This window comes from Balaenoptera physalus (assembly GCF_965194825.1).
Source record: "Balaenoptera physalus genome assembly, chromosome: 6".
Lineage (NCBI taxonomy): Eukaryota > Metazoa > Chordata > Mammalia > Artiodactyla > Balaenopteridae > Balaenoptera > Balaenoptera physalus.
Genome location: NC_138885.1, coordinates 17,724,651 through 17,749,470, shown reverse-complemented (window position 1 = coordinate 17,749,470; position 24,820 = coordinate 17,724,651). Strand labels below are relative to the sequence as shown.

The window sequence follows — 24,820 nt, the reverse complement described above, 5'->3', positions numbered from 1 at the left end:
ATGGCTGTTGGGGTCCATCAAGGGGAATGGGGGTGAGCTTCCAAAGAACTGGGACATCTGGCCAACGGAATGGATAGATAATTCCAAAAAGTTTCTGCTATAATCTCCACTTGTGCATGAGGACCTCAAGAATACACATTATATTCTCTTCTTTACTTGTTTCATTTCCTCCAAACTGTCATTTTCCCAAGGTTTAAATATGGCTAGTCTTAAAGTTGTACTCAGTAAAATAAGGCAATTTTGTTAAGGACGATACATATAGAAGAGTAACAGGTTGTTAGATGTTACTGTTACTCTTGTCTCAGATTTTTTGGTGACAATTCCAAAGGCGGAGAACAAATTGACTGGTGCCAAGTATCTACACTCATCAGGCGGGCAATGTGCTGGACAAGACCCTGGCAGAGCATGTGAAGAGATGGTGAACTGGTCTATCCTCATTAGCCCATCTTCCACATCCAGCATAAACAGGGGAGGAGAGATTGAAGCATTGAAAGAAGAGAATTCTTTGGAGGGAGCTGAGAGGGTTCTAAGCATTTCTTCCACCTTCATCAGGACTCTTCATTGATTTTAAGCCAAATGAAGGGGCGTTTCAAGAGAGTATTCAGAAAGACTGGCTGCGTTCCTTAGAGTTTGAGAGACTCTGAGACTGATATCTGATTCTGGCTTAAAGTGAAGGAAGGCAGGTAGCTGAGGCTGTGACTGGCCAACAGCTCCGGGACAACAGAATCCAGAAAGAGATGGCTGTGTGGAGAGTGACTGACTTCTGCTGACAGCGGGATAAAGGAGCATATTTTCTGGGTAGATGTGGGCTTATAGAAGGGAGATGGCTTGGGTGCATCTCTTTGGGTTCCTGCCTAGGAAGATATGGAGGGCTGATGTAACCCTTACTGAGAGGTGAATCCCTGGAGACAGAAGTGGGAGTCAGAAGTACTTAGCCAAAGGAGAAGCATTACACGAGGCAACACAACCAGAGTCAAAAGTTGAAAATCCCCAGAAACTAGCAAAAGCACATCAGAAGAGGAAGAGTCCACTTTGGACGTGTGCAATGGCAGGAGGCCACCATCTCCAGATCTCAGCTCTGCTGGCAGCTAGTGAGTGGCAGTGGAGATGGGGCAGAGAAGAGAGGGGGATGGAGAAGGTGACCACTGCTTCTCCTCCCCTGCAGGTTTCCAAGCCTGAGGAAGGTGTCACATGGGGGACAGAAGAAGGTTTAATTAAATAAAAGTTTGGCTATCATATTGCCCAGTGTTACAGATGTGTGTCTATAAGCTTGGACTGGACTAATGTTCTGCTAATATTAGTTTCCATTGGACACTTTTATATCTAAAAGTGGCCAAAGCAAAGGGAATCTGCCCAAAATTTTATCAAAAGGGGTAGTAAGGAATGATGGTGCTAACTCAAACTTACGGGGAAAGGTGAGAAAAATAAAATCAGTTTTTGCTTGCTTCCTATTAAGTCTAGTCGATTCAATAAAACATGACTGACACTCAGAAGGAGAGATCTCTGTGGGCAAGGATGATCTGAAAAAGTATCACAGAATAGGAAGAACTTGCGCCATGTCTTAAAAGGATGGGTTGGATGCAGTCTGACCTTGTTCTTTCCTGTGAAACATTTATTAACAAAAACTCATTTCCTGTGCTCATTGGTTCTTGGAACCTCTGAAGACTCTGACACCACTCAAATTGACTTGGAGTAAATGAACTGTGCAAATCTTATGCTATTTACTGACCACTGGACAGAGAGCTTAGCCTGACAGAGACTTAGCAGTGAGAGTCACAATGTCACTTGAAAGGCTCAGCCTGCATTCTGAAGTGTCTTGTTAAAAGGCAATGTTTGGGGGCTTCCCTGGTGGCGCAGTGGTTGAGAATCTGCCTGCTAGTGCGGGGAACACGGGTTCGAGCCCTGGTCTGGGAGGATCCCGCATGCCGCGGAGCGGCTGGGCTCGTGAGCCACAATTGCTGAGCCTGCGCGTCTGGAGCCTGTGCTCCGCAACAAGAGAGGCCGCGATAGTGAGAGGCCCGCGCACCGCGATGAAGAGTGGCCCCCACTTGCCACAACTAGAGAAAGCCCTCGCACAGAAACGAAGACCCAACACAGCCATAAATTAAAAATAAATAAATAAATAAAAATTTTAAAAAAAATAAAAGTTTAAAAAAAAAAAAAAAAAAGGCAATGTTTGGGAAAACTCTAGGAATAGGGCAACACCCAAGGCAACATATCTTTATTAAGTGACTTGATATCAATTCCAAATATCCACATTATTTGAATTAAGATACCTCAGATTTGGTCGGTATAATACACATGTCACTTAAGGAGACTGATAGAGAACATTTCTTCCAAAGTGTTCTCACATCTGATCTCATAAGGTCTGTGTGAGAGAGGGAAGGATGAGGATTGGTTTTCTGTTTTTATAAGGAAATTGCATGACTTGTTCATATTGACACTGCAATATGTCATAGCCCACAGTATGAATTTCATTATAGTGGAAGTTCTTTTTCTAGAAAGGCATATCTGAACTCTACCCCTACCGGGTGAAGTTCTCCAGGAGCAAGAGTGAGCCAGTTCTCATCTATCTCCATCATAACATGTGGTAAACCACAAAAATGGTCACAAATTATTCCCCTCTCTCTATCCATGTCCTTTGCTAGTGCCACCCTACATTGACTCTGGCCTTGAGACTACATTTGGCCAATAAAACTTAAGCAAGTACCACATAAGCAGAAGTTTAAAAAGCCCTTGTATATTGGGACATTTTCCTTGCTGTGCTTGGAACCTTGAGACCACCATGTGAATGAGCCCTTGGGAGCTGTTATGGGATAAATTGTACGCCCCTCCCCCCATTCATACGTCGAAGTCCTAAGCTCCAATATTTCAGAATATGACTCTGTTTGGAGATAGAGCCTTTAAAGAAGTAGTTAAGACTACATGAAGTCAGTAGGGTGGGCTCTAATTCAATATTACTTGTGTCCTTATAAGAAGAGTAGATTAGGACACAGACACACACAGAGGGAAGACCATGTGGAGACACAAGGAGAAGATGGCCATCTGTAAGCTGAGGAGAGAGACCCTCAGAAGACATCAACCCTGCTGACACTTTGAGCTGGAACTTCTAGCCTCCAGAAATGTGAGGAGATAGATTTCTGTTGTTTTAGCCCCCCAGTCTGTGGTATTTTGTTATAGCAGCCCTAGAACACTAATACACTAGCTTATTGAAGGATGACAGGTCATGTGGAAGAGAACTGAGGCGCTCCATTCAAAAGCCGGCCAACTTCCAGACGTGTGAGAAAGGCCATCCTAGATCACCCGGCTTCCAGCTGACTGTAGGGATATGAGAAAGCCTAGGAGAGATAAACTACTAGGGTTGGCAAGAGAAGGCACGGGTCCCCTGATGCTCTTTTCTGTCATGGGAAGGTTTGCTGGGCTCATGGTAATTTTGTGTTCCAGGGAAGGAACATGGCCCCCTGTTGCATCCCCTTTTTATAGGTAACTGAGAGAGTCACTTTGTCAGTGGAGGGAAAGATAGTCTACTTGGATGCCGGCTAGTCTAGAAACAGGTGCCGGCTTTCTTTTAGGAGGTATTCTAGAAAGCTAGCTGCCAAGCACCAGGTGACCTCAGGCTCGTGGGAACTTGTTGCTCCTTTGGCCGGGAGCTATACTACTACTACTACTACTGCTATAGGAAACTGAATCTCAGTGTAGGCCCTCCCTTCAGGAGAGGAGTCCACACTGGCTCCTTGTCTGGGAAAACCCAGAGTAAACTCCAGGGATCGTTTTTAGATAATCCTTGTCATACCACACTTTGTCTATGGAAACCCAAACAAAACCAAAGGGAAAAGAGGGGCAGGCTACATTTTAGATTCTCATTGGGGTTTCCGTCATCAAAAGGCAAGTCCTTGTTCTCCTGGTTAACAGATGGGAGAACCAGAGATGATGTCATGGAACTGAGCCATCCCTCTTACAAAGGTGATTGATTGTTCCCATCAGCACCATAGACTTGCCCTGAGCCATTTGCTGATTCTCACTAAATTTCCCTGTTGTTCAGAATACATTTTCTTAAATGGTTGGTTGGATTTATCGGTGCTGTCAGTGGCTGGAGAGTAGAGGGAAGTGAACTGGCTCATAAGGAGATCGTGTTAGTTCACCTAGATCGTACTGTTACCTTTCAACAGATTGTACTAACTCACCTCTGTGGGACTCTCCCAATGTCCACATGGACTGTCAAGTCTCAAGTTTATTTTTTAATTTGCCCTTTCACTTTTAGCCTCAGACTTAGAAAAAAACTACTCTTTTGGACTATTTCTGCTGAAAAAATCAGCTCAACAACAAAAGAATTGTATATTATCTCATAGGAGCTGACTGTGTCCCTTTCCCCTCCCTTCCTTCCTTCCCTTACTTCTGTATATTTTATTTTATTTTATTATTATTTTTTAAATTAATTAATTTATTTTTGGCTGCGTTGGGTCTTTGTTGTTGCTCGCGGGCTTTCTCTGGTTGTGGCGAGCGGGGGCTACTCTTCGTTGCGGGGCGCAGACTTCTCCTTGCGGTGACTTCTCTTGTTGCAGAGCACGGGCTCTAGGCGCACGGGCTTCAGTAGTTGTGGCACGCAGGCTCAGTAGTTGTGGCTCACGGGCTCTGGAGCACAGGCTCAGTAGCTGTGACACATGGGCTTAGTTACTCCGCGGCGTGTGGGATCCTCCTGGACCAGGGCTCGAACCTGTGTGCCCTGCATTGGCAGGCGGATTCTTAACCACTGCGCCACCAGGGAAGTCCCACTTACGTATATTTTAAAGCACCATAGGATCAATAGGTAATTCTGACACTTCAAGAGCAGTTCTTCGTATCGGTTTCATTCTGATTATCTGCTGGAAACTACCAACATTTTTCAATTTCAGTGGGAGTCTTTTGAAACCTGCTTAAAGATAATCTGTCTGGAACCTTTGATTTGGAAAAATGGAAACGGGAAAGAGAAGTGACTAGATTTTCAGAAGTTTTTGAGATCAAAGGATTTGGTTAATCCTTTACGCTGTTTGCTATAACTTTATAAATTCGGGTGTGCAAGGTTAGTCTCCATAAGTCCTTACTCTGCCACTGTGTGGTGTTCCCAGGGTTATAGTCTCAGGAAGCCCACAGGTTTCCTTAGTTTGGGTTAAATTCAGTGGTTCTCACCCTGGGCTGCACGTTAGGATCACCTGGGGAACTTTAAAATTTACAGAAGCCCATAGCCCATCCTTAGAGTAAGGAAATCGTATTTTCTAGGGGTAGGACCTGGGGATCAGCATTTTAAAGTCTCCAGATTAGGATGTGCTGTCAGGATTGAAAACTGTTGAGGCAACTGAATCAGAGAAAATAGAAAATGTGATCACACCTAATTATTCTTTTAAAAATAAACAAAGGTATTGAAGTCAGCTATTAAGATACTAGTCTAAACATTAGACTAGTAAATAAGATGTAAAAATTAAATTATATTGTAAAATTTAAAGCAATATAAAGACCTATGCATAATTAGGTACCATTTTAACAGAACTGTCTATGGTTTCCAACTCTTGCTTGATCTTTTCTTCTGTAAAATTTTATGATTTTTCCCTCTGCCTTCCTCAGGTTTGAACAGATATTGTTCACTTGAATCTTTCCTCTTATAGTCAAACATAATCCGTCTCTGTGAATGTGTCCCTATATTTAAGATCTCCCAGCGAGCTTGTGTCTGCAGGGAGAGCTTTTTTCTCTTATCAGATGATGTTAATTAAAGCCTAGCTACTGGAGGCGTGGTCTGTGGACCAGAGGCAGCGTCACACCTGGGAGCTTTGTTAAAAATGCAGAGATCTAGACCCTACTCCAGATCCTACTGAATCAGAATCTGCAGTTTAACGAGATTCTACATAATTCATCTGCACATTATGTTTGAAAAGCACTGAACTAAAGAAACTCTTTTACTCTTTCTGCATGTGCTTTTACCTCTGGCTTTTACCTGTCTTTCCAATGCAGGCATAATAAGAAAAAGAAAGATTTCTATTAAAAACTTACATGTATATGTATGATTCATACTTTTCTCTTTGAATTAAAATGGATTTTCATAAATGGGAAAAGAATTTGAAAAAAGAATAGATATATGTATATGTATAAATGAATCACTTTGCTGTGCACCTGAAACGAGCACAACATTATAAATCAACTATAATATAAAATAAAATTTAAAAAAATTGTATATCTACCATCAGTCTTCTTGGCTATATTTTTATAAATTTATTTTTATGAATAAGAGTAAAAAATGGATTTTCAGAGCTCGATGATCACTTTTCTAAATGTTAATTGCTTGCTCGTTAAAAGTCGCATCATTTCCAGGTGATCTACTAATTAAGCTTTGCTAGTGACAACCAAAACTCAACTGTGACTTGATTGATACAAGTTGTTTTAATCAAGATTAGGGGATCTATTCTGGGTGTGCTGCTTTAAGGAAAAGTACCTTGGATCCAGAGCCAAGCTGTGTTCCTTCATAACGCTGCCCTTTGCTTCCCAGTATCAGGTACAGTGGCAGCCATCTGTCCACCTGAATTTTCTCATTTGGTAAACAGAATGTTGACCTGCAATTCCTTTTGTCTTACTAAGTTTCCTTCTTACCTTGCCTAGCTTCCCTAGTTTGATTACGTGCTTTGAGCATTTGATCAGTCAAAGTTGGACATCAGGAGGTCCAAGATGTCCAGTAAAAGCTAGAAATCATTGATTTTTTTCATACTGACAGCTCAAGAGAAAGATAATATAAAGCTTATGACAATAAGCATCTCAGAATTGAGATGAAGGCCCCATTGACTATGTAACCCTCCTGTTTCTCCTGTTAGCACCCCTGCTTATCACAGGGATGTTTGTTACAGTAATGAGAGGGGTGTTGGGACCACAAGGGGACAGTGAAATGTGATGACTGTCCCAGGGTTTTGTCGTTGGATGTCTTTTTTCCTCTTTCTACACCCACTCTCCCTCCAACTAATGGCTTTAAATACTATTCATATGCTGACGATCCCTAAAATTATATTTCCATTTCAGACTTCTTGCAGAAGTCTAGACTCTTGGACGTCCAAAAGGCATTTCAACTGTCACAAGTCCAAAGTCAAACTTGTAATCCTGCCTGCAAACCTGCAGCTCTGCTTCTCCAGTTGCTCAGTCCAAAACAGAGGAGTCCCCTTTGGCTTTTCCCTCCCACACACATCCACTTCATCAGTGAGTCCTGAAGACTTTTTCTTCAAAATATACCCCAAGTCCCACCATTTCTCACAAGCCCCTTTCCCATCACTGCTGCCTGGTGCAAACCATCATTTCTCGCCTGGATTGGGTTATCCCCTCCCTACTTCTACCCGTGTAATCTTCCATTCTCTCTACAATATAGCAGCCAGGGGATCCTTTTGAAAAGTCAGACCAAGCCAGCTCTCTGCTCCAAACACCACAAAGCCCTCGTCTCACTCAGTAAAAACAAAAGTCAAGGTCCCAGATAACTTCCTGAACTTCTCTCCAGCTACCCTTTCCCTGGCTCACTCTTTGTGGCAGGCTGGGTTTTCCAGAAGCAGACACTGGAGACAGAGTTGGTCTGGATATTTATTAGGGCTTAACACCTGTGGAAAGAAATGAGCTGAAGTAGGATGGGGAAAAGAGAGAGAAGTCAAAATGTGAAGCAGCCCAGCAAAGCTGCAGGCAACACTTCAAGGAGGTTGGGAGAATATATGGCCCGCTGGAGGTGCCTCTCGTGAGGCCAGAATAGCTGCACCTTTATACCTGCCTCGTCAGCCATTGGATGAGTACTGCCATGAGAAGGGACCTGGTGCAAGGTGGCTCTCTGTAGCTGAGGCACACCTTGAAGGAGCTGACTACTAGAGACTGTCTGCTGGTCCCCTGGGCAGTGCATGGCCATATGCACTGCATACCTCCTCAGCCACATTAGCTTCCTGAAATAAATCCAGCCCACTCTGCCTCATGGCCTTTGTACCTGCGGGAAGGCAATTTCATTAGATACTTTTCATATATCTTGCTCCCTCATCTCCTTCAGGCTTCTGCTTAAATGTCACCTTATGAATGAGGTCTTCCTTCCCCAATCATTCTGTTATAGATTAAAAATGTTAACCCTTTACTTTTCTCCATAGAATGTATCACTATTTAATATACTATATATTTAATCCCTGACTTGTTATTGTTTATTTCTCCAGATAAAATGTCAACCCCATGAAGGTCCTGTCACATAGTAGGTGCTCAAAAAATATTTGCTTATTGAATGAGTGAAAAGAAGATTTTGTTTATATGGGCTTGGATCACAGTGTATCTCCTTGTGTTGGTAGGATATAAAAACAGCCTTAATCTCATGATATCAGTAAAATCTTTTGGAGCCACATTTAGTAAAGGAGGTTTTTGGTATTGATTCTGAGACAGGAGGGAAGGGGGCAGGGCACAATCTTTAAAAAAATGACAGAGCCATCGAGGATATGGCAAAAACTGGTCAGAATCCGTTAGGCCCACGATGGCGGAAGATCTGACTTCCAGTGGACCTTGAGCCTCATTATACGCTCATTGTAATACAGTTAGCTAAGTGACACACCCACAGGCGCCATGGCAGTTCTGAGGCCAACCATAAAAAGCCAAAAAGTGGGTGGTGCCCCAGTTCCTGGAAATCTCCGCCCCTTCTCCAGAATCATTGGAATAATCCTTCCATTCGTTAGCCCATGAAATTACCCAGCCCATAAAAACTAACCACCCCCGACACCTCGGGCCGCTCTCACCTTCTGAGATGGCCCACACTCTGTGGGGTGTGTTTCTCCCAAGGTCACTGTTGCCCATGGATAACGTGTGTCTCTGCTATCACTTCACCACGGCTCGCTCTTGAATTCTTTCCTGTGAGAAGCCAAGGACCCTCACTTGGTGGCCCACCCCAGGGACTCACCCGAGACCTGGGACATGACTATCCTCTCACGCCCCATTTTCCTGCAACATCTTTACGAAGGATGTTAATAAATCTACTTCTTGCCTATCACTGTGCCTCTTGCGGAATTTCTTCTGCACTGAGACATAAAGAAGCTGAGCTTCATTAAGTCCTGAGACCAGGTGTGTGGTTTCAACTGGGAGACTGTGGGTTCGAGCCCCCACCCAATCTGAGGTGCGATTGGGTTCAAGTCGCAATCTGAGGTGTGTGGTCTCAATTCCATGAATTTAAATCTGATCAGATTTAGAATTCATGATAATTTGAGGTGTTTATATTTTTCCCTACAAAATAACATGTCCAAGGTAACAAATAATGTAGAATGATGTTTAAAGAGATTAATGTTTAAATTCAAAGAAAATAGGTGTTCTAGAAGTACTTATTTATATCTCCACTTTGATATGTTGATTAAAAATCATTGTCTTTTATTAATGAAAGAAAATTCTCCAACTCTGCTTGGTAAATAATCTGGGAAGCAGTCCATGGATCTCATTGATGTTACTATAATTGCTGGAAAAAAAATAGAAATGTGTTTAAAATTCTTTAATTTATATTTTTCCTTAATCCTCTTTTCATAATTAGTTCTTCTGCTTCTTTTTTGTTTTACTAAACTTAATGTTTCATGGGGGAGGGCTGACTCCTGTCTGCAGAGTTAGGAATGGGCTGAGCTCCATTTGGTTTGCTGTTACATGCTCTTTACAGCATTGTTGTTGGATTTTTTTGTTTCTATTTTTTGTTGTTGTTGTTGCATTTGTTATAAACTGGGAAAATAATCAGCAGCTTTAATGAAAAAGTGATTTAAAGACTCCATTCAATGTGCCTCTGATTTCCACCTCCACTTCGTGCTTTACCCCTTATCATCTACATTCCTTTATGCTGCTTTCTCCTTAAACTATCCAAACCATTTTGCTGGATAACCAAAGTCACTCTCCCAAGGGAAAAAAAAATACAAATACAAATGTATGAAAACTGCCCACCTGATGGTCACCTCTAGCTCTGATTGCCAAGGAGATTCAACATCTCTTCCCTTGTCTTCTCTCTCCATTGGTAACCCTGGAGTTTCCAGCATGCCTTTTGCTCTGAATTTCACTAAGATCTCTTAAATGTTACTCTCTTAAGATCTCCTAATTGTTCCAATGCCAGCTACCTATTCATAATTGAAAAGAAAAACAGATAATTTTGGAAGAACCCAGTGCTTTTCAACACCACCTCAAAAACCAGAAAACATGAGATGTTTGCAATGGGGAGAAAGGGAACCCCATACCTGACACCTGCCCATGGCTCTGCAGAGCACATCCATTGGGATAATTCTTCTAATAACCTTTAAGTCTCAATTGACAGTAATTTATATATATATATATATTTTTTTTTAAATTTATCTATTTATTATATTTATTTTTGGCTGTGTTGGGTCTTCATTTCTGTGCGAGGGCTTTCTCCAGTTGCAGCGAGCAGGGACCACTCTTCATCACGGTGCGCAAGCCTCTCACTGTCGCGGCCTCTCTTGTTGCAGAGCACAGGCTCCAGACGCGCAGGCTCAGTAGTTGTGGCTCACGGGCCTAGTCGCTCCGCGGCATGTGGGATCCTCCCAGACCAGGGCTCGAACCCGTGTTCCCTGCATTGGCAGGCAGATTCTCAACCACTGCGCCACCAGGGAAGCCCTATATATTTTTTTGAAAGTCTGAGAAAGAATAGAAGAAGCTGACCATGTGTTCACACCGTATGTCTCTTAAGAGTCTTGCTCATGCTTGTCTTCCCGTATTTACATAGTGCCTGGCGCATAAAGGCAGATGATAATGATGTAACACCAAGATGGAAGTTCAACACCAGGATCGCAATTTACATTTTACATTACATTTTATGTAATTGTTAAATATCTTTAACATCATGTTATATAAAAATACTCAGAATTCAGAAAATATAAAATATCTTTAAAACCAAATATGTCATGGTTTCAAATATGAAAATATGTAAATATATTATAAAACATAAAGTATAAATACAATAAATATAACCATTCTAATTTATTAGCAGATAAAATGAATGCAATGAAGTCATATTGAAAAGGAACCAGAGTTAGTATTAAAAAGGAAACAAAAATACATAAGAAGTAAGAAAATTTAATTTTATAATTAAAAATTAAATGATTAAAATATTTTTTAAAAGTAACATCTTAAAAAAAGAAGTGTAATCACTGTGTCATCATTGAGTCATTGACAAGTGAGTTTTTTGCAGAATTTTTCAGCTGATGAATGGCCCTTTTGACACTCCATTGGGTGGGAGAGTGGAGAGGAAATAGTTATAAGCTAACTCCAGATATTTTCTTCTGATTCTTCATCTTCGAAGAATTTCTTCCCTTCATTAAACATGTTGATATCTTTTTTGAATTCTTCTTGTTTAGGAAATACACTCTTTTTAATTTCTACCAAGCTGAAGTTTGTTTCAAAGAAGGCTATGCTGGTTTTTCCTTGTTTTATTTACTTCATCATGTTCAGAGGAGTTTCCACTTCAGAGGAAGCTGTATCCATTTTTTAAATTAATTTTTTTATTGGAGTATAGTTGATTTACAATGTCATGCTAGTTTCTGCTTACAGCTAAGTGAATCAGTTTTACATATACATGTATCCACTCTTTTTTAGATTCTTTTCCCATATAGGTCATTACAGAATATTGAGTAGAGTTCCCTGTGCTATACAGTAGGTTCCTATTAGTTATCTAATTTATACATAGTAGTGTGTATATGTCAATCCCAATCTCCCAAATTATCCCTCCTCCCCCTTTCCCCCCTGGCAACCATAAGTTTGTTCTTTACATCTGTGACTCTATTTCTGTTCTGTAAATAAGCTCATTTGTACCATTTTTTTAGACTCCACATATAAGCAACATCATATGATATTTGTCTTTCTCTGTCTTACTTTACTCAGTATGACAATCTCTAGGTCCATCCATGTTGCTGCAGATGGCATTATTTCATTCTTTTTTATGGCTGAGTAATATTCCATTGTATACATGTACCACATCTTCTTTATCCATTCCTCTGTCAATGGACATTTAGGTTGTTTCATGCCTTGGCTATTGTGAATAGTGCTGCCATGAATGTAGAGGTGCATGTAGCTTTCCAAATTATAGTTTTCTCAGATATATGCCCAGGAGTGGGATTGCTGGATCATATGGTAGCTCTATTTTTAGTTTTTTAAGGAACGTCCATACTGTTCTCCATAATGGTTGTATCAATTTACATTCCCAACAACAGTGGAGGAGGGTTCCCTTTTCTCCACACCCTCTCCAGCATTTACTGTTTGTAGATTTTTTGATGATGGGCATTCTGACCAGTGTAAGGTGATAATTCATTGTAGTTTTGATCTGCATTTCTCTAATAATTAGTGATGTTGAGCATTTTTTCATGTGCCTCTTGGCCATCTGTATGTATTCTTTGGAGAAATGTCTATTTAGATCTTCCACCAATTTTTTGATTGGGTCATTTTAACACCATCATGTACATGTTTTCTTAATATAGCAAGTCTTTGGTCCAGGGTGGGACTTTTTGCAATAGACCTTTTGCTTTGCTTATTGTCATTTTCTTCTACTTACAGAGGGGAAGAAAAATGCTTTCTAAATTATTCAAATTAAAAATTTAATGCCCTATATCACTTTCCAGATATATTTCAGATTAATTTTTTTAATTAAAAAAGTTAAAGTTTTTGGCATGTCACCAATAAAATACTATTATTTTGGCAATTAAAGATAGCACAGAACCCCAGAATGCCAGACACCAACCACAATCCTTAGTCAGTACCTATTGTTGAGTGAATCTGCTAAGTGCTTAACCATTAGTCTGGTACTTTAATCCTCATATAATGTCACTTCCATCTCACAAAGAGAAAAAGAGAGGGTCCGAGAAATTATGGAACTTGCCTAGGGTCATACCACCAGAAACTGGTGTGCTTGACATTCCACCCGAGCTCAGTCTTCTGGCTCTTAGGACTTTTTTTCCTCCACAGTGAATGTGACCCTGCATTAAGTTCCACTGCCTGTAAGGGCAGGTGTCCACAGCGAATAGATGACATCATCTTACCAGGAAGCAATCACAAACACTTGGGGTGGGGAGCGGGCTTCAGATGGGCTGTCCCTTTGGTGAGGAAGAAAAAAAAATCTCTGGGCTCCATATTATTTTATTTTTAAGCTATACCTGCCTGGATGATTTGAGCCGTGCTGGGAAAATTCCTCTGTCCAAATCTAAAGCCCTATATTTGGGTGCAATGGAGTTTGCAATCCCAGTCACTGGGTTCAGTTCAGCACTGTCTTCTCTTAAGAATGTTTGTTTTTTTTTAAATCTTAACTTTTCTGCAAGGATAATCACGCTAAAGTCTCTAATGTCTTTCTCTGAAGGATTTTTTTCCAGATTGTTTTCCTCTGTTTTAAGGGAGAAGCGGAGGCAACCGGGTGTAGGATTCTGGGAGGAAAGACTTAACTGAAGTGTGGAAATGACTGTGGAAAGAAACAAGTGAGAGCACCAAGGGGGGACCTGTCTCCCCAACTTGCCAAAGGCTAGTGCTGCCTTTTGGGGAACACTCAGAATGCTCCAATGGCTGGGACTTCGTTTGATCTATTCCTGAGGAGTTTTCTTAACAATGATACCCATTTTATAGATGAAGAAACTGATGCTCAGAGAACCCAAGTGATTTTCTCAAGTTCACATAGTAACTCTGCGGAACACTCTGAAGCAAAACCCAGATTATTAATTGTCCGTTTCAGAGCTCTCTTTGTGATAACACCCTATTCTTCATTATGCTTAGTTTATGTGAAGGGATTTTAAGGATCGATGTAATCAGTCGCTTCTATAGATAGGAAAAGACAAAACCCTGAATCAGAATCTTTAAGAATCAGGAAAAATGATTCTGACATATTCAGATTTGAAATCCAGCACTGGAAACAGAGGTCAGTCATCCAGTCCATCTCACAGGCAATGTGTAATCACATCTAGGTCATCCCGGACATAGAGCTATTTTCTTATGGTTTCAACACAGCCAGGGATGGGCAGCCTATTCCTGTTTTGGACAGCTGGAATTATCATAACTAATTTTTTCATCCTGAATTGAAAACTGTCTTCTCATAAATTCTTCCAAAGACCCCATTTCTTCTTTGGAGTTGGTAACAACACTAAATTAATTTTCCACCCAGCCCTTTAACTATTAACAGAGAGTTACCAGGTCTCCTCTTTTCTAGGTTGAAGGTCCCAGGTGCCTTTGGTTGTCTCTCAATCAGATATTCTGTCAGCTCGGTCACCTCTAACAGTTTTCCACACTCCAGTTTTCATACTCCAGTTTTCAATATTCTGCTTACAGAGTGGAGCTCAGAACTGAAGGTAAAGACAGTAGTTCAAATGTCATCCTTACCGGACTGCAGAGGAGCCACATCAATAGTGCTCTCCTGCTGTTCAAGGAGGATCTCTTCTTCTGTGCACTGGCGCCTTTGTTTTGTACCCCACGAACAGAGGTCCCCTTCAGGGTACCCATAAAACATCAGATCTGAAGGCTCCGTGACACAGCTCCTGGGCTCATCTTTCTCTGCACTGATTCTTATTGATCAGTCTCCTGCACTGGGTCACCTAAAGATGCTGCTGATGGTGCCCATTTGAGAAAACTAATGAGCCTGCCAAGGGTGCCCTTGCCGATTTTCAAGAAGCAGTGGTCTTGAAAGCACTAGGGCTGGGCTGTGTGTGCAGGTGAAAAGAGAAAAGCTTCCCTTGAGGCTGGGTCACCGGTTTCCTATTCTGCTGGTGCCCAGAGCCCCCCAGAGAGACTCCTGTTACACCAGGTCCTCCAGCGTCTGGGCTTCACCTTCCAATAAATATAACTCAGTACCATTCTGAGGGACCATGTGCGGGCAACCACCAGCAACCTTCATCAGGCAGACTTCATCCCCAAATTACCTCTTCTTTCTCCCCTCCGCCTCCTTCTCCTTCTCAATCATTCCCCCCCCTTTCCCCGTTAGAAAATAACGGATTTCAGGGTGGAGGCAGGCAAAGGACTGTGTGTGTTGGGGGGGTGGGGGGGCAGGGGGCGGGAAGGTGCTGTCCACCCAGATGGTGCTGAAGCTCCAGCTCAGCGTGGAGAACTTCAGGGATTAATTGTAATCTTTCTAAACGGTAAAATGATGGTAATTATAACACCCATCTCTTACAGTTATCAGGAGGATTAAATAAACTCGTATGTTAAGGGCTTTGAACAGTGCTTGGTGTATGACAACTGCTCAGGCTTTGCCATACAATGATGGTGGTGATCAGCATTACTACCAGTGCTTTGGAAATAGCAAGCTTCGAGGAAAGGGACCCCAGCAACAAATGACATCCCCAAATTCATATTCTTTCATAGACGTAATGAACATAAAGAGATTTCTGTAGTTTCTGAAGACCTTTTTTTTCAATTTGCAATTTCCAAATTCTCCTATGATTTTCTATCGTGCTTGTAGGTTTTTTGTTTTTACTTCTCATGAGAATAATTTTAGGAAAATAATTATTCCCTTAAAAATACATCAATCAAGCTTTAAAAAATAATAGAATACTCACTTTCCTGACTATTCCAATAGAAACGGGATATTTTTTCATTCTTAGTAAAAAACACCGTATTTTATATTCTTTATTTTTTAAGTTTAAAATTAATCCAAGAAGCACATAGATTAAGAAGTCAAAATAACCTTTCATCCTTCCCCTAATTTTAGTCCCATAAGCACTCACAAAAATAAATATTTTTTTCTTGTTTTCTCCTTTCTTCTCTGCCATTCAAGCAATTTGTCACGTTAGTTCTCAATATCTTAGATGAGTGGCAAGTTGGAATGTGAAGTAACTTGTGCAGAATTCCTGCTTTTTGTTTTCAAAACCCAAGCCTCTGGTACAACCTGGAGAGTTTACAGAGGCAGTAGAAGAAAAGAAAAGAAGGGGTGTACTTCTGGGGGGAGTTCTGGGGTTGCCTAGAGCTGAGAGTGGCAACGGGGAGTGATTGCAGATGTTCCAAGGAATCTTACCTGGGGTGATGGAAATGTCCCAGAACTGGATTGTGGTGATGGTAGAACAATTTGGTAACTTTATTGAATATTATTAAATTGTGTATATAAAATGGGTGAATTTTATGGTATGTAAACTCTATCTCATTTTATAAGAAATTAACATTTAAAAAATTATAAAAGTATTTTTTAAAAAATAAAACAACAAGGCCAACTTTTTGTTCTGTTTATTTTGCAGAATGCTGCAATACAGGGCTCTTCAAACTTGTTTGATATAAAATACATTTTCCTTTGTTTAAGCATTTATTTTCAAACACTAACAAGTTTTTGAACATCTATTAAAAGTCAGTTTTTTTAAGTTGTCTATTACACTTTTATAGTTTTTGAAGATGATCTAGGTAAAGCAAGAGCAAAGTACCATTGTTTGCCTTTAACTGGGGGGGTGGGATATTCTCCATACTTTTTCTTTTTAACTTAGCACTTTCTTTATATAATAGTTTACTTCTAGGGGAAAGATTTTTCTTCAGACCAAAAAGGAGGTGGAGGAGGGATTTGTGCTAGAGCACTGGGAAACCAGGCCCTGTTCCCCAGCAGAGAGGTAGGGGTTTGGAAAGACCCAGAGAGCAGTGACTGCAGGATGTGCCAGGACAGAAGGATGGGGATTCAGGGCAAAGGGTCCCTTGCCCTTGGAATAGCGAGTCTCTGGAGCCCAAGGGACCACGACGGCAAGAACACTGATGGCGTGTGGAGTCAGCGTGGACAGGTGCCTGACGACCAACTTCCACCCCTTTCCCCACTTCATTTCCCTGACTTAAATAAGATCCCAGAACTGTGGCACAACTGGGGCTGGAGAGGCAATTCAGGAAGTCATGCTAAAGGGATACCCTAGTCCCAAGCTCAGTTAGTCTAGATATATTATGTTTTCATCTTCTGTAAGTCTACTTAGATTCAAATTTGAGCCTGTCTCCCATAAGCTGGTGGAAAATAGAATATTATATATTCGTTTAAACATATACATAGACAAATTAGATTGTATTTATATATCTCTTGGCAACTTACTTTTTTAAATTAATTAATTTATTTTTGGCTGTGTTGGGTCGTCGTTGCTGCGCACGGTCTTTCTCTAGACTCTTTGTGGCGGTGCACGAGCTTCTCATTGCGGTGGCTTCTCTTTGCTGTGGAGCACGGGCTCTAGGCGTGCAGGCTTCAGTAGTTGTGGCACACGGGCTTCAGTAGTTGTGGCCCGCGGGCTCTAGAGCGCAGGCTCAGTAGTTGTGGCGCACGGGCATAGCTGCTCCACGGCATGTGGGATCTTCCCGGACCAGGGCTCGAACCCGTGTCCCCTGCATTGGCAGGCGGATTCTCAACCACTGTACCACTAGGGAAGCCTGGCAACTTGCTTTTTACCATAATAATTTACCTCTTTCGGTGACATAAAATAAACAAGTTTTTCTCTCTTTTTTTCCCCAGATATGTAATATTCCAAAGTATGGATATTTTAACTATTTCACGTTCTTAAGAGTTTGGCAAAATGAGGCATGAGCCGGTACAGGTAAGTTGAATGGCAATCACTAGGGTCCACAGGAGACTGGCACGTCCTTGGCTGACGGGTGGCCCTCACAGACACTAAGAGTCCATTTCTGTCTCAACCCCTGCTGTGACTTTCCCTCACAAACCACGGGAAATTATGGTTTAAAAGCAGATGGGAAGGGGGAGCTTTGCAGACCTTCATTGTAGCTGCATGCTCCTGGCACAGGGCGCAGGTTGCAGTAGCACAGCCTCTCTAACTCCCTGGCTCTGCAGTTTTGTTTTTGTGATTAATGTCCAGTGCAAGGGTGAGTAATGTAGCAATTCATTGTAGTAATGCAAGTTATGGTGAATATATGGGCTCCTTTGCTCAGCACCCCTCTCTCCAACTCCTTGTCACATGAAAAGAATCATTACGTTGGGAATACAATGTCATCAGCCACAGGACCAAGCAGAGATAAAACTCACGCACCCTCAAGTATCTCGACTCTTAGAGCCCTTCTTTGTAGGACCGGAGGAAGCTCACTGGACTCAAAGTGTGGTCAGGAGAGCTCCCAAAGCTTTTTTTGGCCTTACTTGTATTGGCTGCTATTTAAGAATGACAGGTCAAGTATGAATGACTCACAACAGCTACGAAATTAATTTAACTTTCATACTGTATCGTTATCACCCCAAAGTAACTTTCAGAATCCTGGGAGAAGTTTTGGGAGGGCAGTTAGGGGAAGACACCTGACTGGCAGCGTTAGGAAGAACCCCTACTCCAATAGGTCCAGGACAGCATGGCCACTGTCACCTTGCAGGGCTGGAAGAGCAGGCAAGCAGATGAAATGCAGATGTGTTCCCAGGTTCAAGGGAAGAGGTGGAATGCCCGTGAGGCTGAGGGCCCTGAACTCCACCAGCTTCGGAAGCAAATGATAACACACACCTTAGGGTTTCCATGGCTCTATAGGAAAGGGGGGTAGAACGCATTAAATCTGGATTTTCTGCTCTCACCTGTGAGGCTGCAGTCATGTCATTTTGGCTGTTAATGTTATGAAGGTGTTTCTGAATTTGTTAGTGGGTGGAGTCCAAGACCGTGGGTTCCTCTTTTACTAATCCAAGGTAGACAGATTAAAGTTAGAAGTATTGAAGCACACTTGGATGCGTTGAACAGTATTGCAATCTTTCTTGAAAAAAATTCCCTGTTGGTGAAGAAAGTGTGCAAAGGTTAGGGAAGAGGGGAGCTAGCTCAGGCCCTATTGTTTACTTGCATTTTGGTGGGTAACTCCCTCCTGCTGCACTGTGAACCTGTGCAAGCCTCTGTGTGTGTGAGAGAGAGAGAGGAGAAGAAAGGACAGGAGAAGACAGGAGAGAAGAGAAGGGGCCATGCCTGTCTAACCCATGGAACCTGGTCCCACAGGAATTTCCTGCCCTATCTGAGTCTCCACCACTCCCTGTCTAGCCACTAAACCTGGGTGGGAGTGGGTTTAAGTTGAGGTGGGAAAGGAGTTCGTATCCCAGCTCTGTCCATCATTCCCCTCTCACAGTCTCAATGCCCAGGGCTGCCTATGCAAATGGTTCCAATACCTTGGATCCTGAGCCCAGGTTATTATTCTCCGAGATGTATAAACAACATTATCTGAGTCCAAGGAACAGCTGCATATGTTGTTGTTACAAGGTTCCTGTTCAATTTTACAACACTTAAATTTCAGAAAGAAACGTTGTGCTCTGCACATTGCACCCCTAACCACATCGAGGCTCTCTCCATCCAGTGGGTGTCTGACTGAAAATTCAATTCAACTCACCTCAAATATGTATTGAACACCTTTATGTTGGCAGCTAACTGGTAAAAGCCACAGGGGATACAAAATAAGTGTAAAGCCTAGTCTCTACCTTCAAAAAGTCTGCCATGCTATTGGGACCAACATGGAAGAACAACAAGAGACCAACATGAGACGGAATATATTTAACTCATCAGAATGTGTTGTTCTGACATTAAGTGCATTGCGTGTTCCAGAAAAAGGAGCTCTCGGTGAAGGCCGGAGTTGTCAGAGCAGAAAGTTTTCCTGGAAGGGCTGAGGGTTGGCGTGGGGCTTTGAAGGATTAGGAATACGAATATGTAGCAGGATCACTTGCAAAACTTTTCTTGTTTCAGATTTTCTACGGAAGCCTCAAAGCTGAAAACGACATGACCCAATTACTCCCACCGTCTGCAGATCTGGCCAAGGAGTTGCCAGACCTAGGCAGGGCTTTCCTCGGAGGTGGCCAGGTCGTCCTACGATCCCCGCTCCCCGGTCCACACTTCTGTGCTCCCCACACGCTCCCACCCGATTATAAAATCTGGAGATGATAAACGCAAAAGGAAGTTCTTGCCGGGGGTTTTTAGTGGCAGGTGGTCTGCCTAGAGAAAGTGGCGGTGTTTCCCCTCCCTTCCCCCAGGAGGAGGGTGGAGATGTCCCCACTTCTCCTAAGACGAGAGAGAAGAGCCTTGAAGCTGTGCGCCTGCTCTGGGGCTGGCCGTAGAACAGAGCATGGAGGGGAGTTCTCGGGAGAACTTGACACAAGACCTTGGGTGAGAGAAGGAATCGTGAGCGTATAGACTGGTACCTACTGCTTGCAGGGGAAATCTGGAAGATGGGGGTGAGTGGGACCCGCCTGTGTTATCAGGGCTGTGGGCTGCCTGCCTCTGCACCGCTTAGCCCGCCAAGGATTGGCGAGTTTCCTGTGGACCGAGTGGCTGCTGTGGAACAGAGCATCTGGTTGAAGAGGGCGGCTGGCCAGGTGAGGGCTCTCAGCTGTGGAGAGCTATGGGGTGAATGAAGGGGCAAGAGGTGAGGGGAGGGAGGTTATAGGAAGTCAGCAGGGAGCCGTCCTTGTCCGGGCGTTGTACCACGTGGAGGCCCCCTGGGGTCAGGCAGCCTCAGTCACATGGAGGATGTTGCTGGTGAAGGGGGACAGCCCCAGTGAGGTCAGAGTGTCCCCCTTCTCTCAGGCCTCTTGCTGACTCCAACTCTCGAGGAGGGAGAGGGACCCGGGGAGAGAGAGAGGGAGGGGAGGGGGAGCGAAGGGACAACCGCGCTCTTTCTGTCTCAGGCTGCAGGTGAGTCCTAAGCTGGGAGAAGGGGAGAGACTTTCCGCTGCATGTGAGATTGGATTTTGATTTATATGGAGCCGGACTTTCCAGTTCCTGAAAGGTGAGTCTAAATGATTCAAATGACACTCTTCTTAGAATAGAGTGGCTGGACGGTGTGGGAACTGTTGTCCTAAGATGCTTCCAGGGTCACGAAAGGGAGGTGACACAGAGCTCCGTCCCAGGGCGTTTCCCCCAGCACCTCACAAGGATGCTCAACCGATTACAGGCAGATGGGGGCACCAGGAAGGGGAGTTCAGGAGACAGAGGGGTAGAGGGGGAGTCATGGGTGGGGGGAGCCTGAATTGTCTCAGTGACTTGGGCTAGCAGGAGGGGGGAGTACAGCAGGTGACAACGATGTGAGGAAGACAGGCACCCGCTGTGGAAGCCTTGAAATAGACCGTCAGTGTTTTTGAGAGGGTAAGCCGAAGAATGAGTTCAAGCAAATAAACAACAGAAGAAGGACTATCCCACTACTCAAGCATGCTTGCTGGGAAGGGGCTCATTCTCTCCAAACACCCCCCCTCCTCCTTTCCTGCAGCCAACTAGCATTTCTCCCTGACACCTGCAAATTGGTTTGTTGTTGCCACATGCGTTTGAGAGTCTTTCTCATAACATTCTCATGAGGGGCTCTTGGGAAGGAGGGCCACTCCAGTCCTTTTTCCTACTCCCCATGGGGGCAGGAAAGACCCACTGAGCCTCTACTTGTGTAACTGGACTTAAGTCAACTCAGACCCAGAGATGGTAGTTTAAGGTATCGTTCACAAAACAAAAAGGAGCAAGGAGGAGAGAGGAGGCATTTTTGTTGGCGGGGTATTGGGAGAGGTGACCCACCGCGCTTCCCTGAACCGTGGATTCCAGAGAGCTTTAATCACGACCTCTGAGCTGGAGCTTGGGGGGCACCACTGCAAAAAAAAGCAATTGGTAACTGTCTTATTTATATACTGCTGTCGGGCTGACTTGTATTTGCCTCTATAGCAGTTAAAATTTTGATTCACACTCTCAGAGGGCAAGAAATGTCTTGTTTTTACAAACCAAATTTCTTCTGACTGAGAGCGTTAACTCTTTAGAGGGTGAGAAATCAGATCTCAGTCCTCTTTGGAATATTGTTGCATTTCCGTGCAGGTACACAAGGATCAGGGCAGCGGGGATGGCAGCAGGGCCTCTGGTCTATAACCCATCATTGTGATGACCAAGACCCTCGCTGTTCAAACTTACACGGTCCACTTGAGGGCGGGGTGCTTTCCTGGTTCCCTGGCAAGCATCTGCATGCCATCTTTGGCTACTGTTGGCAAGGCCGCCTCTCTTAATGTTTGGTCTCTTCAGCATCCCTGAGCCAACTCTGGTATTTCTTCTTAAGAGGCTATAAGACTTTGTCTCCTTTCCAGGCTCTTTTGGAAAGAGATACCAGCTGCTTTTGATATGGCTGCTTCCATATGCCCTGCCCAGCCCCACTCCTTTGCCTTGGGACCATCCAGCCTAATCGCTTCAGTGAGTCGTGGGTCTTGGACACAGAAGTCCAGATGGGGGAAGGGAGTGTTAACCCCTGGGTGCCTCTCAACTTCTGCTCTCTGCAACACAAACGCACACGAGAGAGGCAACACCAGGCCTGGCTCCCTTTTTGTATTTGCTGGAGGGTGGAGGAGGAAAATTCCTATAGTTGGAAGTGAGAATCCACAAATATATTAGTCCGTCTAGTCTTTGAAGTACAAGTGGTGAATAAGCTGAAGCAACTCCCAGCCAGAGACTCGCCTCAGCTGACCCTGGGAGCTGTCGGCAGCTGATGTTCTCAGCAAGGAGGGCGTGAGTGCAGTGGTCCTGTGGGGGGCGTCTGGCCGACCACCACGGTATTCTCTATGGCATGTGCCACCAAGCATCTACTATCAGCCTTCGCTGCTGCGGCCCCCCTGTCAGTTGTTACTCACAATACATGAGAGAATTTGACCGTGACACCCTACCCACTGTTAAAGACAAAAACTGAACAAGCAAGGAGATGGATATATCCAGCCTGCCACAGTAGAGAGAGTACCCCAGATCCAAAGACCAGAGTGGAATTGCCGAGTGGACTTTTATAGGGAGGGGTAAGAGCATTGCAGATGGGTGGTTGACAGCTGGGGTTCTTTTGTAAGCAGGGGAAGCCTCAGTCAGTTGTCTGCATAGGAAATTCTTTTTTTTTTTTTTCCTATGGCTAGCTACTTTCAGGGGAACAAACAGCTTTAATCATTCATGAGATAAAGAATGGGAAGTTGAAGGGTCTATGTTATGCACTGAGTGGTGTCCCCCCAAAATATATAGATATAGAGTCCTAACTCCCAGTATTTGTGAATGTGACCTTATTTGGAAATAGGGTCTTTGCTGATGCCATCAAGTTAAGATGAGATCATTAATTAGGGTGGGCCTTAATTCAATACGACTGGTGTCCTTCTACAAAGAGGTGGAGATAGAAACACACAGGGAGAAGAAGGCTGTGTGACGACAGAGGCAGGGATTGAAGGGATGCAGCTGTAGCCAAGGATTGCCGGCAACACCAGAGGCCGCGAGAAAGTGTGGAACACGTTGGGCCTACAGTCTTGAGAAAGCATGGCCCTGCCAACACCTTGATTTCAGGCTTCTAGCCTCTGGAACTGTGAGATGATAAATTTCTGTTGTTTAAAGCCACCCAGTTTGTAGTACTTCATTACGACAGCTCTAGAAATCTAATACAGTCTTTTTTTTTTTTTTAATTTATTTTTGGCTGCGTTGGGTCTTTGTTGCTGCGTGCGGGCTTTCTCTAGTTGTGGCGATGGGGGCTACTCTTTGTTGTGGTGCACGGGCTTCTCATTGTGTTGGCTTCTCTTGTTGTGGAGCACGGGCTCTAGGCACGCGGGCTTCAGTAGTTGTGGCTCGTGGGCTCTAGAGTGCAGGCTCAGTAGTTGTGGCGCACGGGCTTAGTTGCTCTGCGGCATGTGGGATCTTCCCGGACCAGGGCTCGAACCCGTGTCCCCTGCATTGGCAGGCAGATTCTTAACCACTGCACCACAGGAAGCCCTCTTCTTTCTTTTAATACCAGTGTTTACTACTATGAACAATACTATAACAAAGAGTTCCTAAGTTCTGGTGGTTTTATTTATTTCTGCAGTATAGATTTCAAGGACTGGGTTTGCTAAATTGAAGAGCACATATATTTAAAATTTTAATCTGTATTTTAATCAGTGTTACCAGATTGCTTTTCCAAGAGGCTGTAACATTTCATGCTTCCACCTAAAAGTACAATTTCTCCACACCTCAACCTGCAGTAGGTATGGTATTTCAAAATTTATGCCAGTTTGATGGGCACAGCATAGCTTCAATTTTGCATTTCTTTGGTTAGCGGTGAATTGGAGAACTGTGCATATGTTTGTGGCCCATCTGGATTTGCTAAACCTGTGAATTAGACAAAAAGCCTCATTTCTTTTTCTCATTGCTACATTAAAATTAAAAAAAAATTTCTATTCAAAGTAATGCATGCACAGAGCAAAAAATAAAGCAATACAGAAGCATTTGTAAGGAAAGCCATAACCATTTGTTCTTATAACCTCTTCACTCTTATTCCTAATCCCCAAAGGCAGGCAACAGAATCCACACTAGCTTTTCTAAGCAGAAAATGCTTTATGTCAGGGTAATAGGTGGTTTACAGAATTTCTGCATTCTTCAGAGAAGATGTGTTGGAGCTAGGAACGAATGATTTATTCAGGAGAAACACCCAAGTACACAATGGTAAGTTCTGGCAGAAACTTCTTTGCTTGCAGCCTGATGCTTAGTACCCAGGAGGTTAGAACCCAGGGAGCAGAAGTTGGACTTTAGCTGCCTCAGGAGACACCATTTCTCCACCGGCAGCATCTAGCTTCAAGAGAGCCAGGGAAGTGGAGGTTTTTGAGTTTCCAGGCTCAGTAGCCTCCAGGCACACAGAAAGGGGGTTGGCGTGGGTGTTGATCTGAGTGAGCCACCTGTAGTGTCGGCTGCAGCTATATTCCATCTTCCCCTTTCTTGCTTCCTCCTTTATTTTCTGGCAGTACTTCCCAAGTACATTGCAATAAAGATACAACTTGCTGAACACCTTTCCTGAGCAAGTTTTCTGAAACCTGTCAGAAAATGTGTTGATTTTCCCCCTGTTCACAATGGATAGTTTAAAGATTCAAAGCTTAGATTCAATATTATCATTTTCTACAGAGCTTTGAAATCATGGCTCATTGTCTTCTAAAGAATGTTGCTGT

The 24,820-nt window shown here is 43.4% G+C and overlaps 1 long non-coding RNA gene across 1 annotated transcript in view; it reads left to right on the top strand.

The window, feature by feature from the left end:
* Nucleotides 1-15,039: 15,039 nt before the first annotated feature.
* Nucleotides 15,040-24,820, top strand: part of LOC309662778 — a 34,013-nt gene continuing 24,232 nt past the window's right edge. Inside the window, exon 1 of the long non-coding RNA XR_014264954.1 lies at nucleotides 15,040-20,652. This is a non-coding gene — a long non-coding RNA (uncharacterized lncRNA). The remainder of the gene's footprint in view (nucleotides 20,653-24,820) is intronic.